Source organism: Anser anser, assembly GCF_964211835.1.
Source record: "Anser anser genome assembly, chromosome: 14".
NCBI lineage: Eukaryota > Metazoa > Chordata > Aves > Anseriformes > Anatidae > Anser > Anser anser.
In genome coordinates, this window is record NC_139735.1 from 901,458 (window position 1) to 918,362 (window position 16,905).

The window sequence follows — 16,905 nt, forward strand, 5'->3', positions numbered from 1 at the left end:
TGAAGTCAGCCAAAATTATGTTTATCTCACCAAAATATTACTAGAAATCCTTGCTTATTTATGCAAAAGTTGCATTCCTTTGCAAGTTGGGTTTGTTTGTATACTTCAAATTGTTACAAAACTTGTTCATTTGGTTAATTTACGTTATTTGGATCAAGCATAACTGCTGTGGAACACAGGATGTGATTTTTGAGTGACTGTTGTCTTTCTGGCACAGGGGGTGCTTCAGGTGGCAGCGGCCCATCAGTGCTGTCCTCAGGAGCTCTCGGCCGTCCTGGACTTTCTCCAGGAGCGTGGGAACAAGTTCAGCCAGACATGACTGAGAAGCAGTCCAGAAATATCCTATGGACAGAAGGGATAAGGGCAAGGTTGCTGTTTGGGGGCTTTGGACTCATTCCCATCTGCTGTCAAGGCATCTCCAGCAGGAATAGCATGTAAAGTGAAGGAGGTAAGATCCATCTTGTAGAAAACGGATGTATAGAAGGGAAAAAAAAAACTTTTAGCTGTAGTCAGTTTTAATTGGTCACTTCAGTTAATCTCTTTTGTTTGATATGGACCTGATGACCACTATTGCCTGTTTATTTTATCAGGAGTTTAGCATTGGGAAAGCTCTCTTACAAATATGATTAAAGAAATGCAGAGAATCAAGCTAATAAGCTAATGCTACGCTGCTTAGCTGATAGATAGGAAGAGAGAATGAATGTTAACTGCAAATTAATACACAACAGATTTTCAGTATGTCATATCCTGATACATCGAGAAATTTTGCTTTCTTATAGACAGGAAAACCACTAGTTTATCACCTGGAAAAAATAATTGCACCAGTCATGCTTATACATTTACAGCTTGCTAGAAATCAGTGCTTTCTCCACCACTCGCTCACAGAGCTCTTTGAAGATGTCCTGTTATCTCAGTATATCAGCAGTACTGTAGTTGCTGGGGGATGTATTCCTGCAGGGTCTCATAACCATGCAGGAACAGAACCAGAACAATGCAGGACCAAAGTGCTTCTTTCCAGATGCATCCAATGGCCATTACGCAACACAAATGAGGGGAAAAAAAATAAGTATTAAACACACAAACACTTGAATCAAGATCCTTCCTCTTCTTTTGCTAACGAGGTTCCTGGAGAAGGGTCCCTTTGCTTTCGGGCACGGTTCCCGTGAGGCTGCAGCCTGGCTTCCCGGCCAGAGGCGAGGCTGGCGCGGTGCCCTGCGGGCCTCCCACGCCTGCCGCCATCTGCCGCCAGCCAGCCGCTTGTGGGGTGACCACACCGAGCACGGGAAATATCGAACCTTTGCTGCCGTGAAAAGCACCTAAGTCAGAAGGTATAAGTCAGCATTTAGCCCTTCCACATCCTACAGTAATTAAGGAAACCTTAAAAAAATGAATTTGTCATCAATTCTGGATGAAAGAAGGGATAACAGCTGAAAGTTTATTTTAATCACAATTTATTCTCCCAGCAAACTGCAGAAAGAGGAGTTTTTCCTGTACAAATAGAACTATTTTTTCTTTTATTAGAAGCATCATGAACTGGCTCGAGTGAAAATTATTATAAAGACCTTAGTTACATCCTTCAAAAAATTTCTCAGTGAAGACTTTAAAAAAAAATCAAAACCTTGCTGACTAAAGAGCACGGAGCAGAACATTTTGTTGGGTGAAAAAATTGAGTGTCATCCAAGTATTTGGGGAAGAAAGATGATACTGTGACATCCCAATACAAGTACTGGGATGTTATATCTGTAAAAATATATCCATGGCCTAATAAAAAAAAAAAAAAAAACACCTGTAAGGGAGGAATAGGTATTCCCAAAGCATCCACAATATAACAGAGCAGACTGTATCTGGCTGCCTGCAGACTAGCAGTAAGGAGGCAGCTGTATATGGAATTGTATGAACTTAAGCAAATTTTAAAAAGACAGAGCAGGATGAAATAGGAAGGAAAAGGGCTGCTATGATTAACGCAACTTGAGCAGATAAGAACAGCTCTGGTACAACAACAGTGCTGGAGCAGAACACAAAATGGACGGTGGGGTAAGAAAGTTCAAACGTCATCTCTAGAAGATGTTGGGAGCTGAGTGGGATGTGGGAATTACCCCTTTGGTGGAAAAATCAATAGGAAGAGCCAGAAAGAATGGAATTATTGGATCGCAGCATCAGAAGTACATAAATTTTCCAGTCCCAGGTAGCCCATCTGTATTTGATGGTTTTCTGATGAGTGTGTCCCTTTGGCTTTGCCAGCACTGATGCTTTTATTTACTTAATCTCCAGGGTTGCTTTCCAGGTGATCTGAAAGAAAACAGCAATGATAATTAGTACATAGTTTATCTATAACATTTCTTATGTTCAGCTCACAGAGTGGTTACAAAGTGGTGCCATTTCGGCAGAAGGAGAACTGGGATGGACGCTGAGAGGGAAGGACGGGAGCCAGGACCTGCACAGCCCACATCCCGCGGAGCCGCCGCGTGCCGTGATGTCTCGCCGCACCGGCCTCCGTCCTTGTTTCACCTCTCTCCCGTGGGAATGCTCTGAAAGCTGAAGGGAAGGGCTGGGCCCGTACGTATGAAAGAGGTAACGTTCTCTTCTGTTCTCCCAGCAGTTATGTGCTGTCTTCCATATTCTGTTCATTTTCCCTGTGAAGCTCACAAAGCGTCATGCAGAGCTGCTCACCTATGGCCCTCGGTGTCAGGGAGAGCTCCTGGAGCCTGGGTGCAGCACAGGAAAAACGGGATCGTTAGAAGGCTGACCAGCAAAGGCGCGTGCAGGGCAGCACTCGCGGATTTGCAGCCATGCTTCTCGTCAGGGACCAGGTTAACCGGAGGCAGCTGCTGGGAGGAGGCAAGAGGGACGGCCTCTTGCAACAGGGAGCAGCAGCACCGTTTGGTGTGGCTCTGAGAACACAAAACAGGGACCCTCCTCCCCTTTTGCCTGTGGTAAGTTGAATGCAGCTTTCCCCATTTCACACAAGGATATTAAGAAACAAATTAGCCTAGAAACTTCAATTAGTCGTAATCCCAACGAGGCCCCCGGGAAGAGATAACCAGGCAAACAAACTTCTTAACATTTCCCCAGCCAGGCCAGCTGGCAGGACGGCACTCTCCAGAAAATTAATCAAATCAGTTGCCCAGAGAAAATTGCTCAGCCCAGGACCACTTTCTCATTGTTTACAGGAACTTCTGCCAGGTGGTAATGTTATTCATGCAGTGCAGGTGAGTGGGAAAATACAAATCATACAAATAACAGTGGGTTTATACTGCCCCGCTAAAGATCTTATGTGCCTTTTAGACTAAGTGGAGCTTTAGTAGCTGTGCAGCTATTTCAGAAAATCAGTGCTGGCAGGACTTTGGCATTCTGCAGCACAATTGATCTGAACCATTTGGAGGTTTTGGGGTATCACCTGGAAGTTTCTAACATGAGAAGATTTAAGATCACACGCCAACCTAATGTGCTTTGGCATATTTTATTTATCAGTTCTCCTGTTCCAAACAAGGGTGGAGCTAGACAAAATTACAAATTATCTGTATTTGCCTTGTATAGCAGATCATCATGCGTACAGAGCTTAGAACCACAATAAAACCACAGGCTGCAAAATACCGTCCCCTCCCCGGGAACCCTTCTCCAGGTACGTCTCTGCAGTGCACCAGACCCTGTGAGATGGCGATACCTGTGACTACCTTTGGCTGTGAGAGTAGTGCTCGTCTTTCAAGATGTGACCCATATGAAAGTGGAGAGGAATGCTGACTGTAACATAGCTGATAAGGTTTACTCGTGTACTTTACTGTTTGGGATTTTGCTGGCAATTACCGGAGTGAGATAAAAGTGTTCCAGGAAAAAGAGGGATGGGAGAAAAAAAAGTCCAAACTGCAAATAAGCAGAGGGGTATCGTAGTTTTACAGATGCACATAATATTGATCAAAATGCCACTTGCACAGCCTGGCTGATACCTCCAAATTATGCAGTCTCCCTGAGCTTACAGAATGCATGAAATACATGATGGAGTCGCCAGTTTGTGGATGCAGGAGGCTTAAGATCTGGAGTACAGAACATATATGCCTGATGCCTATATAGTATATACATACCTGAAGCAGGTTATGAGATCAAGAAAGGGAAAGGTATCCATTTCATCACAGTAACTATTATTAATTTTTATGACTTATTAGGTGGAATCTCAAAATGTTCAAAATAAGTCCCGATGCTTTCTGGAGCTGGCACCAGAGCAGCCCTTGGCCCTGGGCGATCATTATTGCTTTGTGGTCTCGTGTTCAGACCTACCATTACTTCTGTCTGAACAAAGGGCTCAGATTTTCTTGGCCTTCTCTAATGCTAACCTAATGCTCCTTTTATATGTTTTATATGAGGATTATAATCCTTGAGCAGGGGCTGGTGCAGACGACTTCCAGACATCCCTTCCAACCTCAGCTGTCCCTGCCTGTGAACCCTGGCTTCAATGCGAAGCCGCTCTCGTGTTCTGCAGGCCATGGGGACGTTACTATGCTGTGTGTGTGCCACACGTCAGCCCCCGTCCTCCTGCAGCTCTTTGTGGTGGGGATGAACCACGCATCCAGAAAGCACTTAGGTTCAATTTTAATCTATTCTCTGTAATCGTTAACAATGATTTCTAATCAGAATGACATGTACTGATGGATGGTAATAGTTGCCCAGAACTGAAATGGATACTTACTGAAATCTTTAGTTCAATTCTTATTAAAACATCAGCGACTGCCAATTTTTAATACACATTTTCAATCGTGAAAATTGTTGCTATATGAATTATAATCAAGCCCTAATATGCCCAACTTAGGACAAAATATATTGGAAAATATATTTAAAGCTATTGCTTGGACTACAGCCTAATACATCTTACCTATAGTAATTGCTTTCTCTGAATAGATTTGGTCACACAAGAAACATTACTGAATTTTAGCAGAGAAAAATGGAAACAAAGAACAGTCTTTTTTTCACTCTATTTTTATTTCAGTGTGCATCAGATCCTGGTTTTATAACTTATTAATGATAAATTGATCTCAGGAGATATTAACTCTGTATTTACAGAGTGTTTAGACATGCTGGGGGCTGTTTTAAATGTACCAGCTGCTCAGCATTGATTTAAGCACACAGATGTTCCTATTAGCATAACATTCAAATTCGATGCCCTTCTTATCTGCATCCTCCAAGTGCACAAAAGCAACAGCAGCCGCAGCAGAGGGGGTGCGGGCAGGAGGAAGCCCCTTCCCCATCTGCAGCAAGGCCTAGTGCTATGGTCCCACCGTGGCCCTCTGGTCCCCTCCTGCACCCGGCTGCCCTGGGGCACCCATGGGCTCCCAGCACGTGCCCGTGGAACCCAGGCGGGTGTCAGCGAGGGCAGGGCTGGGGGCTGGCACCCAACCGCCCCAGGTTACGCGGGAAGGATGGGCACTGGCCCGGGCTCAGCTCGGTGCAGGTGTGCTTCCTGCTGTTTGCGCTGCTCTTGGGCTGTGCTGTCCTTTGAGGTGCTGCTTGCAGCTCTGTTCTGGCTTTTGCTTTGTGTTTTAGAGGCGCAAGCTGTAATGGGAACTAATGTTAGTTGTCTTTGAACCAAAGGAACTGCGTATAATGGCAGCAAATTGGTGTCTGGCTCAGTGAATTGCACGTTACAGAAACGTGCCTGAGTCGTTGCCCAGGACTGGAGCTCCACGCGGCTCCTGAAAAGGTCAGGTCCAAGCCTGGCGTGACTCTCCCCCGGCGTGCCTACTGCTGCGGGAGGCAGAGCCGTTTCCTCAGCAGCAAGGCAGCAGACGTGTCGCAGCGTTTCTGAATAAGCTCTGAATTCTCCCAGGTTTCACAGTAATCTTCGTAGTAAAAAAAGTTCATTTAACTTTTCTTTCCTTATTAGCTATTTTAAAATACGCTTTCTGTGGTTAATCACAATGAAAATTACAGCAATTATGACATACTTATAAAGTAAATGTTATCACAGGGCTATATAAAGTCTTCATGCAGAGGCCTGCTTACTCCAGGTAGCAGAGGTGGGAGAAGAACCCCAAGCATCTCTTTCTTTTTTTTTTTTTTGTTTCAATTCCTACATAGTTTTCTGGAGAAAGAAATATCTTCTGATTATTTTCAGTCCAGCCATGAACAGGAATTTTATTAAATTCCACCAGAAAACCTCCCTTTGTCTCAGCTCAGCCCCCTAAACCCACCACACTACCATGCTCTAAATAAAGAGCTGGACTTTGAATATTTTAGGCCAATATCTATATTTTTTGTAGGAGAGGGGGATTAATTTTACCTTCCACTTCTCTTTGTCTGTTAAACAGCTTTGGTCTCCAGCCATTTTCTCACTGGGTTGTTTTACGTATACGATTTTCCACATGTATATTTTTGTTCATTTTTCCCGGCAGCAGCTTTGAGCAATACCTCGTAGCAGTTGATGCCTGCATTTTAATGCCTTGTGGGCTTAGGCAGTATGCTTTCAATAACAAGAAGCTTTACTCAAGAGATCAGGACTATACGAGGAACACAGAAAGGAGAATTGTTTGCCGGCTCCTTGCAGCCCCATAAGAACCATCCAGCTACCCAGTAGAAATATGAAGTAATGCCAGCAACAGAACTGGAAATGGCTTCAAAGTCCAACTCATATCTTGTCAAAGATGAGGAAAATATTGCAAAGAAAATATCAAGGGCTCAAGAAGGATTTTTCTAGGCATTTTGTTACAGAAGTCTTTACCACCCCCTGCAGAGGCAGTCAAGACTAATGGGAACATTAGTACAGCAGAAGACTGCATATCAAAAGAGTCCCTGGAGCAAATAACACCCAGTAACTAGAGCATCACTGGCACTGTACTCCAAACCACCACCCCCTGTCACAGAAATGAGTAAAAGGGTCATAAAGAGCAGAGACAAAATTTTTGCCTTGTGACTGCAAATAAGCACCCAGCAGAGCTGTTAAAAGTTGCTTGCTGAAGAGAAAAATATGATTCTTCCAGCTTTATGGGCCATGTTCAGATAGCTCTTACTCCTATACCATAAATCCAATTTTCACATAGATTAAACAGAAAGCCATCACGGGCTCTGCTGAATAATGCGCTGGGTTGTCGTGCCTCTGCTGCGTGGCGTGCAGCAAATCAACCCTCGTCCACTCCCACGGCCGGCTCGGCGATGCCCTGGCATGCCATGGCACCCGTGGCTGCAGCGGTTGGCAGCAGCACTGCAAGGCTGCCTCGGATGCGTGCTTCGCAGCAATGCCACCTGCTCTGAGGGGGAGAAATATCACGAACACCCTTATGTATATTGGCGGGGCAGACTTGATTCTTGCATAAAGACTTACTTGAATCATTTCTGGAAAGAAAAAAAAAAGTGCTTATAATAGATTTTAAACTAAAAATAAGGAGCCAGAAGTAGCTTGAGGAATGCCTGATTCCCCTGGAAGAGCCCTGAGAGATGTAGCTCTCCAAGGGATGTGGAGACAGGAGTATGTGAATGCCTCCCGTAGCATTTCTTAGCAATGTAGCCAGTGTATCTTTGTGCACTGATGGCAGTAGCTCACTTGGGTTCAGCTGTGGTCACAAAGCTGGGGATCCTCCCAGGGTCTGGCTGCTGTGCTCCTGGGGAAGGGCTGCTTTGCAAAAAGTGCTTTGTCCAGGGGTAGCGTTCAACACTGGTGCCCTTCTGGAAAATCCATACGTCCTGGCTGGTCTCCCAGGTACTCTGATTTTTGCTGGTATCTCCTTAAGTGTGAATAAGAGACTCGGAGCTTACTGATTTGCAAGCATTTAGGAGTATTGTGAATATGTAGTGTGGTGTGCCACACAGAATGTGCTGTGTGCCTTGATTAATGCTAAATGAAAAGAAATGCCCCTGACTGGGTGTTTTAAATAAATGACCCAAGTTAACTGATGCAGCATGAGGTACTTTGGGGTTGTTCCTCACTATAATTAGAACAAAGATCGGATACCTCAGTCACTCAGCCATCAGTCTCTGTGTGCTTATCTTAATTTGGTTTTTATCTTTCAAGACTTTATGAGTACTCCTGAAATGGGACAGGATTTTGTTCTGTACATCCATTGATGGTCAGTTTGAGAAACTACTCAGAAGGCAGAGTCCTGCTGGCATGGCAGTCAGTGTGAAATCAGCCCCCTGGTCCAACAGAAACGGGGTTGGACTAGTTTTCATTCTGCATTCCTGGTGTTATTTGCCTCTGGTCTGCATGTTTGCATTCCTGTTAGCGATGTTAAGTCTGCGCCAATTTGTTCTTGCTGTGATTGCTGATGCTCTGTTGTGTTTTGTTGGGTGCAAGTATACTCGCGAGCAGGCTCCCCTGTGCTTGTTGCAGCATATAGATTAATTTAAGAGAGGGCTTAAAAAAGACATCCTTTTTTATTTATTTATTTTTTAACTCACATCTACCTGCTGAAATTAACTGTCTCATAGTAAAGTGAAGACCAAGATCCCAGGCATGTTAAAATTACCAGAATTGGGGGTTTCCTTTGACTTTACATGAGTCAGGCTCCCCCCCCCAGGATTGTTGTAGTCTTGTTCTCAAGCCATTTCTCCTAGCTGATGTCTTTGAGGGAGTAATACCTGGTCTAAACTTCTGAAAACGCAATGAGGCTGGCTCTGGGCAAGCCACCTTCTGCTGGAAAGCTTTGCAGCGTGAGCTGTTTAGATGCCTGCTGTTCTGTGCCCTCCAGTTCAGCACTGAATGCTAAACATGTTTTGTTAAAAACAGCGAGCTTGACTGCTTTGGACTTGAATCATATGTGAAAATGGATAGCTAAAAATAAACGTGTAGAGATTCCTGGAAGCAACACTGGGATGTGGGTGGGAGAGATGGGGAGTACGTTTTTGAGATGTCAACTTTTTTCACACTCAGAAAAATTTAAATTCTAAAAAAATTCCTGAAACAATATTCAGCATTACGTGTTTGATTTTCCAATGAGAGCATCTCATTTAGGTGTTATCGCATTGAAATTTTTATCGAGTTCATCCTTAGAACTTTTTTAAACCAGAAGTGAGCAACAATTTCTGAAATTTTCTTTCGCTTCACACCAGAAAACATTTTTCCAGAAAAATTCATAGATGAGGGAGGCTTGTCGCAGCTAAACCTTCATCGCCGTGGTCACAGCTTACAGAGCTGACGTTGCCCGGCACTGAAATGCTTTGCCACGGAGGTGAGAGGTGAGGACAAAGCGCTGGGGCTGGCGCTGTCCCCGCACTGCCCGCTCAGTGCAGGGGTGCTCGCAGGGCACCGCGCTTCACCGCAGTGCTGTAGACCAGGTGTGACACTCCATAAATGCTTTATGCTCTCTAGATTGAGATTCACGATTGAGACTAAAGGAAATGCAGACTAATAAAAGCTTCGGTAGTGTCGTGGTTCTGTGCCCACCCATTTTTCCTTCCAGCTAGCCCCAGCGCTGTCACCAGGCCATGCCTTACCTCTGTCTCTGTCTGTCGTAATCTCACCATTAGGACCTCAGCTGCCTCCCTGCTGATGGCACCGCCTTACATGACACAGGTATTTTCATAACTCCAGTAAAAGCTGCTTATTTTTTCACAGGGTGTTTCCAATCTGTTGTCAGATTGGTTCCTGGCAGCCTGAGCACCAGCCACTGGCGGCTAGATAGCTTCATGCAAGATTAATGAAGCACAAGGTAAGTGGAAATACAATGCAGGGAGGAGGTCAACAAAACTAGTTAATTCCTTAAATAGAGAGAACTTTAACTGCAGCCTGGGAGTGTTATCTTTCTGGGGGTGCACCTAAATGCCAGTTCAACCAAGAAGTGACACAGGCGCTTGCATTTAGGTGCAGCTCCGGAAAGATAAAACGATCATCTAGCGTGTGGCAGGAGGCATTTCATCTCAAACGAGCCGGGCAGTGCACGTGCCTCCGATGGCAGCTGGGTGCGAGTTACAGGCAGCTCCGCGGTCCTACAGCTCTCAGTAGCAGAGAAAGCATTGAGTAAGGGTTGAGAAAAATTAATTATGGTTAGTATTTGTAGTTTCCCTGCAATATTTGTCACAAAATACACTACCAAAAAAAAAAGTTAAGCTTTTTTTTTTTTTGAGTTGGGAAACTGCAAATACTGAAAGGGGAGAGATCTGCCTGGCCCTTCCCCACTCTTCCTACTTCTGGCCCAGCAATGCTGTGCCTGGGGACTTTTCCCCGCACCAGGGCATATTCCTTGTGGCCTTTGCTACTTTGCTCCTGCAGCCTGGCTGCCCCACTGCCTCGCCAACCCCGTGCCTCTCCCGCTTGGCAGAGGGGCAGCACATGTCCACGGCTGTGCAAGCCCCCTCTGCTCCCAGCTCCTGCCTTCAACCACCCCGCTGAAGTGGTTAACTCGCTTCAAAACGCTGTTGTTCTCTTGAATTATCGGCTGAATCTGCCAGCTGAGCGGAGAAACGATTTAATTTTCCAGTTCAGGCATGGCAGATGTGCGTGTGGGAGGGCTGCGAGGGAGAAGGGAGGGTTGTTGTTGTTTTTCGGGTGACCAGAAATCTGGTCCACCCGATCTGATCTAACCTCCTTCCAGTCCTGGAGCTGCAGCAGCTGCGGGGGCTGCTCCCACGGCCCGGCTGCGCGGGGCTGGGGCTGGGCAGGGGCTGGGGGCAGCGGTGCAGCCTGCAGCAGCTCGATGCCACGCGGCCCTGCACAGGGTCCCCAGGGGCAACGTCCCCGCGGTGTCCCTGCCTGGCGCTGCTGCAGGGCGGCTGTGGGCAGCACAGGCTCACGCACAGCGTTTTGCAGAAGCCCTCGTTGTAGGGTGTTAATCCTCTTGCAGTCCCCTCTCGCCTGAGGTGCGCTGGCATTGCCTCTCCCAGGCTGCAGTCCATTTGCACGTTACTTGTTCAGCCTCGCACGTGTCTTGCCTTAGCATTCAGTTCCACGTCCTGAAGGTCAGAGCCCTGCTTTGGGCTTGCACTAGGAGGTGATAAGCTGGAATCAAAACCCAAGCGCTGGTTAACTGTTTTCAGCTCCCGCTGCAGGTAGAGCGAGACTCGTGTGATGCCAGGAAGGCGATCTTTTCTTTCTGTTCTCCTACAAGAAGAACAACCAGAGATGTAAGCTTCAGTAGTTGAAAGGATAACTTGGCACAGGAAATAACCAAATACAATATCTCATGTTAATCAAAAACCTGTGATAAAAGAACAGTACAGCCTGTTACTCATAATTAGTCCTATCTTGAACTATGGAGGCTAACAATATCCAAAACAGCAATTTTAACTCCAGAACAGCGAGCCATCACAATATGCAGCACAGTAGGAGATAGAACTGCTCGCTGCCTGCCAGCTCCGTCCCTACTTCTGCATTTCTTAAATGAATATTGCACCTTCTATTGCCGCACATCGGCCCCTCATCTACCAGTCCTCTGCTCTTCCCACAGCCGGCGGGGGGCCGGTGCCCATGCTGAGGCAGAACACAAACACCACTTCAAGCCAAAGCTGTGCACGAAGGACGTCCTTCTCCTCGGGAAGCAGCCGGTAGTGGAAAATGCCAAAGAAAAGCAGCTCCAGATATTTCCCGTCTGGGTTTGCAGCACTCACCCAGAAACCTGAATATCAACGTTGCTGGTAACAGCTTGCTAACACAAAGAAGAAACCAGTGATCAAAGATCTTGCAGTGGAAGAAATGTGATGTACTTTGAATTATTCTGCACAGAACACAAGCTTCAAAACCATCATTTTTGTCTCTACTTGAAAATTGCAGTCTCTGCTTTTGAATTATTAGATGAAGAAACAAGAGCCAGCATTTGTGTGATGACTGAGAGATTTCTCTACAATGTACAAAATGAAAATTCATTACAGACATAATACAACAACAAAGAAAGCAAATGTACAGACTTGGGTAAATGGAAAACACATTCAGCAAAAAGAAACATTGTGTATTTAGTGGAAAATGACACGGTAAGGTGTCTCTGCACACTTCAGATGAGAACTGCGTTAATTCCTTTTGGAGCTGGTTCGTTCCTGTAGTTTGGTAGCAGTGGTACTTCACCTGGTAACAGTGGCGCTCCTTCTGAAACCCTGCGTGGTCCTTACAGAAAATACGAGCACACGGCAGTGCAGTAGTGGTGACAGATGGCAAGCAATGGGATCCCGGTTTGGAGCTGCTGGGAAAGGTGCAGAGCCCTGGTTTGGGGCTGACCACTTAATGCTGGCCTCGGGGTCACGGCGCTGCAGGTCTGCAGCCGGGCCTGGAGCCTCCCCCGCTGGGTGAGGGAAGCTGGTGTGCCGCTGCCTGCATCGTACATGGGAGAGAGAAAAGGGAGGCGGCGCTGGGTTGGACTCTGTTCATGTCTGTAAAGCATTCTGAAATGTCCAAGGTAACGTAGCTCAAAGGTCAGCACCAACTCATCTGGCACCACGCACCGTAAACATACGGAAGCAAACCTTGCAGCAGATCACGAGCAGGCTGTAATCTCACCCATCAGTACCTGCTCTAGGAATGTGCTAAGCTAGACAGCACCACGCAGCACCAGGAAGGCTTTGGCAGACCTTTCAGCACGTCGTAGTGAGGCAAGAGCTGAAGAGAGCTGTGTGTCTTTCTTAAATCAGTACGGGAACCACTTGTTCTATTGCTCTGTCAAAAATTATCAATCAGAGGTTTGAGGAGGTTGTTTTTTTTTTTTTCCTGCCCCTTTTAACCTTTTCTGGTTTTGCAAATTAAAAGAAGTTTTCCAATCAGATTCAATTTCTCCTTCAAATAAGTAGGCTGTATGCTGGGGAGACACTCTTCAAACTGCTCCGAGATTGAGCCGTAAATCAATAGCAGCTTCAGGACAAGTTAGTGATGCTGAGAATCTGAGATGAAGTCATGGATTGATGGGAAGGCTTTCAGAATGACACACAAGTCGAAATCACACCTTTTAAGTTCAGATCTCAGCATATTTGTCTCTGGGAAGCTATTCCTTCCCTGACTGACTCAGGGAAGTGATAAACGTACAGAAAAAGGCAGCTAGCTATACATTGTACTCTCGGACTACCCCATTCAGCAGCCATTTAAGCGTGCTCCAGATATTCCAGCACCAGATAAGACGTTACGGAAAGGTTGTCTCTGTGCCTGATAAGGAACATTTGCTTACCTGCCTGGTTTTAGGCAGGAGTAAAACCCTCCTTTTGCTTATTCATGAGTAATATAGTTAAGTAGAAAGAGAACATGTAAAAACAGAGTACTCTGAGACTGCTTCCAGCCCCCAAGAAATCTAAATATTTGGGGCTGAGGATATACATGGAGATGCACAGTTGGTAATCACACGCAAATGAACCATTGCGGCGGAGCCAGCTGCTCAGCAGCGGAGCTGCTCCGGCTGCGCTGAGCAAGGGCACGCCCGCGGCACCAGAGGATCTGCTGCTGCTCCTCCCGTTCTTTCTGGCTCTAACTCGCATCTCTTGTAGGCAAATGAGAGGGAAGAAATGACAAAGGGATTTGAATCTCCGTTCTGATGACTGCAATATTATGTGTAGGTTTCCTGGTGGAGAAAATGCTGCAATGCATCTTACGTGTTTGTAGCGTAACGGGACCATTGAGCAAAGATGAACCATTCTGGAGCACTAATGCTGCGTGAAAAGGCGTCGTTATATTTGGCAAGTGCTGCTTTCTGTCAACAGCAACCTGTTCTTTGACTTTAGTTATTTATTTTTGTTAAATGAGGGGCACATTTCCAAGTGATACATTTTTAAGCGTTATTCTGAGGACTGGGACATATTTCAGGGGACACCAGGAATATTACCTGGTTTGCCTGTTGCTCCAGCACGTCCTGCCCGCACCCCATCCTCTTTCCTACTGAAGCTTCTTTGGAGTGGCTGATGCCCTGTATTTGTAGGCCGGGCAGCAGCAGAAACATGGTTTCCCTGAAGTACCTCACTTACGGTCGGGATAAGGAAATGACCCAATCTGCGATATCTTGCAGTCACATTAAAACGAGATCACAGTGCTCGTGCAAAAGAAGTCTATTCCATGGCTGCACTTAATTCTGTTGAATTTTGTCAGTGCTGTCACATCCTGCCTCTTCTCTTCCTTGTGGTTCAGGCTCAGGTTTTTGTTGTTCCCAGTCCTTTTATTCAATTAATTCCTCTTCCTTATGGTGGGTCTGAAATGTCATCTTCTGCACTGGCTCAACACATCTATTTGTATTTAACCTGCCTTCTGCCTGAGCTCTGAGCCCATTTTAAAAGCCTCAGCAGTCTGGGAGTTTCTACAAGGTTTTCCATTTCCTTTTCTTATTTACTGTAGAAAATTGCTGATGGAAGAAAAAAAAAAAAAAAAGAAGTTCCCCTTTGTTCATGGAAAATGCATCAGAAACTGAATACAGCTTCAAGAAATAGCAGGAGTCCGTTTGGCTGAAACAGGAGGGAAGAAACAAAAAGGGGGAGATCAGAATGAGAACATCTGGATGTCGGTCCCAAGACATTCACATAACAGACTGAATTTCAGAGGTACCCAAACTACAGTGCTAATGTTTACCTTGGTGCATGTGGGCCTTGGCTGAAAAAGAGGGATAGAGAAATAGGTGAGGGAATAAGCAGGGATCACGCAGAATATCAACTAATGTCAGCTTATCATCCAGAAACCCTCACCTTAGGATAAGCCGTGTCCAAAACTGCCTTACTGTCCTCCCTGTCCTTGCTCCCTGGTCTCTCTGCAGCCATCTAGCAGCTTTCTTGCTTTGCCCACTGGGCTGTCAGACCTGCTCGCAGAGCAAAGCCGCCCTGCCTCGTCGTGCCAGGGGGCCCCATCCCTCCCGCTGCGTTTGCCCCTTCCCAGCGGCGCGCGGAGCTTGCTGGAGCCCAGCAGGCGCAGCGCAGAAGTGTCCGGGGCTCCTTCGCTGGCTCCCTTTAGGGCTGCGGAGGAAGGTTTGTCTTTCCCCATGCTGTGTGCATCAGAAGCGATTCTAATCTTTTAATAGCCATAGGAGGCATTATCCTTGCACACATTTATTCCTGTGTCTCCGTTCCAGAAAATTTAATTGGCAACGCAGCCGAACAGCCAGTCTCGTGGTGTGAAGATAGAGGCAGGAGAAGTAACATCTCTGCTAGTCGGGGTTTTTCCAGTGCTTTCACTACAGGGTCAGAAGGAGATCTTTTCTGAATATCATTAGATTACCTATCAGTTTACAGGCACGCATCAAAATTAATCTGTTGCTGAGGGTCAGTACGTGGTTTCCTCCGGTGTTTTCTTTCCTCCCACACAGACCGGGGTTATTCTGAAGCGCTTGCCCTGGTGCCTCCTTACAGAGCTCCAGCACCTTCAAGATGAAACAGGGTCCAGCTAGGAGCTGGGCTCTGGGAGCGAGTTTCCACTGTGCTCAGTGTGCCTCCGTCACCTTGGCAAGTCACTCGTGCTGCTGCTCTCCCTGTGCCAGCGGCTGCTGCCGCCCCTTGCCGTGCAGCAGGAGCCAGCGAGGGGCAGGTGCTCGTGGATTACATGGCACGGTGCTCGGGGTGATGCTCCCTGTGCAGTACAGTGACATTGTAAAAATGTTTTCTGCACTGAAGTACTTGGAGGTGACTTAAAAAGCAAAGGCATAATATTTTATGGGTGGATGTGTTAATCACTGTATCACAGCAGTACCTCATGGCACGAGTAATGGCTATAAAAGCACCTTGAACTGATTTGATGAAAAATGTTTTGTGGCTATTCTCTGTTTCTCCCCCTGCTGTTTTACACTCCTGCGCTGTGTCACCAGCTGAGCCAGACGAGTGGCTGAGCTCCGTCGGGGAGCGCTGCCCTGGGCGAGAGGCAGCGGCCGCGCCTCCTGGGAGCACGGGGCAGGAGGTGAGGGGGGCTCGGGGTCCACAGCCCCTTCCCCGTGCTGAGGCTGAATTCCACCTGGACGCCGTGGATGAAGGAAGGCTTCAGGAGCAGGTGAAATACAGCAGCTTGCTTTCAAGCGTTGTAAATTTTCAGGTGGGCAGAACCAAATGGATTGCCCTTTACCCAATAATGCAATCTGTTACAGAAGAGGAGCGCGTATAAAGAGCTTTAAACTGGACAGCCTCTGAGCGCGGATGCTCTGACCAGTAACAAAGCAGTGTCTCGTGGGGTACAGAGGGAGCAATAAATTCTATATTGGCACTAAACAAAATCTAGTATCTACTGCATTTTCTTGCAAGGCAATGTGCTGAGCAGTTGTGAATAATTCAGGTAGCCAAAGGCACTTCTAGATACAGGCATAGGATGGGCTTCAAACCTGCTTGCCTTCATGAGATCCGTTTTTCAAGCTCGGTACCTGCTGAACCCTTCTCTTTCTCTTGGTGAGGATGTGGTGCCCGTCTGTGCAGCTTTACCTCCTTCAGCCCAGGATTAGATTTCCTTTTATTTCACCTCAGAGTGCCAATTAAAAAAGAAGCCCCCGCAATTCTACAGAAAGGCATGAAAGTAAACTTGGGAGACTTGTCATGAACTGCTTCCTTTCTGTGTCACCACGCACACCGGGCACGGCTGCTCCTGCTAGTTGCAAGTAATTGAAACAGGTGCGGGATTAATATTTATAAGTTCTCCCTAAAGCACTATTTGATCTGCTCATGTGAAATGCTGCACGTGGAACACTTTCTGTGACCTGGGTCTCAAGTGCCCTCCATTGTCCCATGCTTGGTGCACACGTTAAGTGCATTGCCAGTAGAATTTCGTATTATTTATAACTCGTTTTCTGTATCTCAAGATGTCTGAAGGCTGACGTCAATGCCCCTTTTCTCCCCAGAGATGGCCAGGGAGCACCATTCTCCAAGAAGGAGCCTCTGCTCAAACCGGCTGAGCACTAATAATCAAACAAGCGGCTCTGACCGGCCGGCCGGCTGCCTGGAGGATGCCCTGCACCCCTCGGGGCGGGCTGCGGGGTGCTCTGCTGGCCACGGGGTGGAAACGGCCCTGTCCCCACACCCCCCCACTTATTTCCACCCTTCCTGGGTTTTCACCAGGGACATCAG

At 46.7% G+C, this 16,905-nt stretch overlaps 1 long non-coding RNA gene across 1 annotated transcript in view; it reads left to right on the forward strand.

Moving 5' to 3' along the window:
- LOC310881705 overlaps positions 1 to 16,573 on the forward strand; it is a 63,773-nt gene extending 47,200 nt beyond the window's left edge. Inside the window, exons 2-5 of the long non-coding RNA XR_014572512.1 lie at positions 218 to 448; positions 2,351 to 2,571; positions 9,536 to 9,629; positions 11,364 to 16,573. This is a non-coding gene — a long non-coding RNA (uncharacterized lncRNA). The remainder of the gene's footprint in view (positions 1 to 217; positions 449 to 2,350; positions 2,572 to 9,535; positions 9,630 to 11,363) is intronic.
- The last annotated feature ends 332 nt before the right edge of the window (positions 16,574 to 16,905 follow it).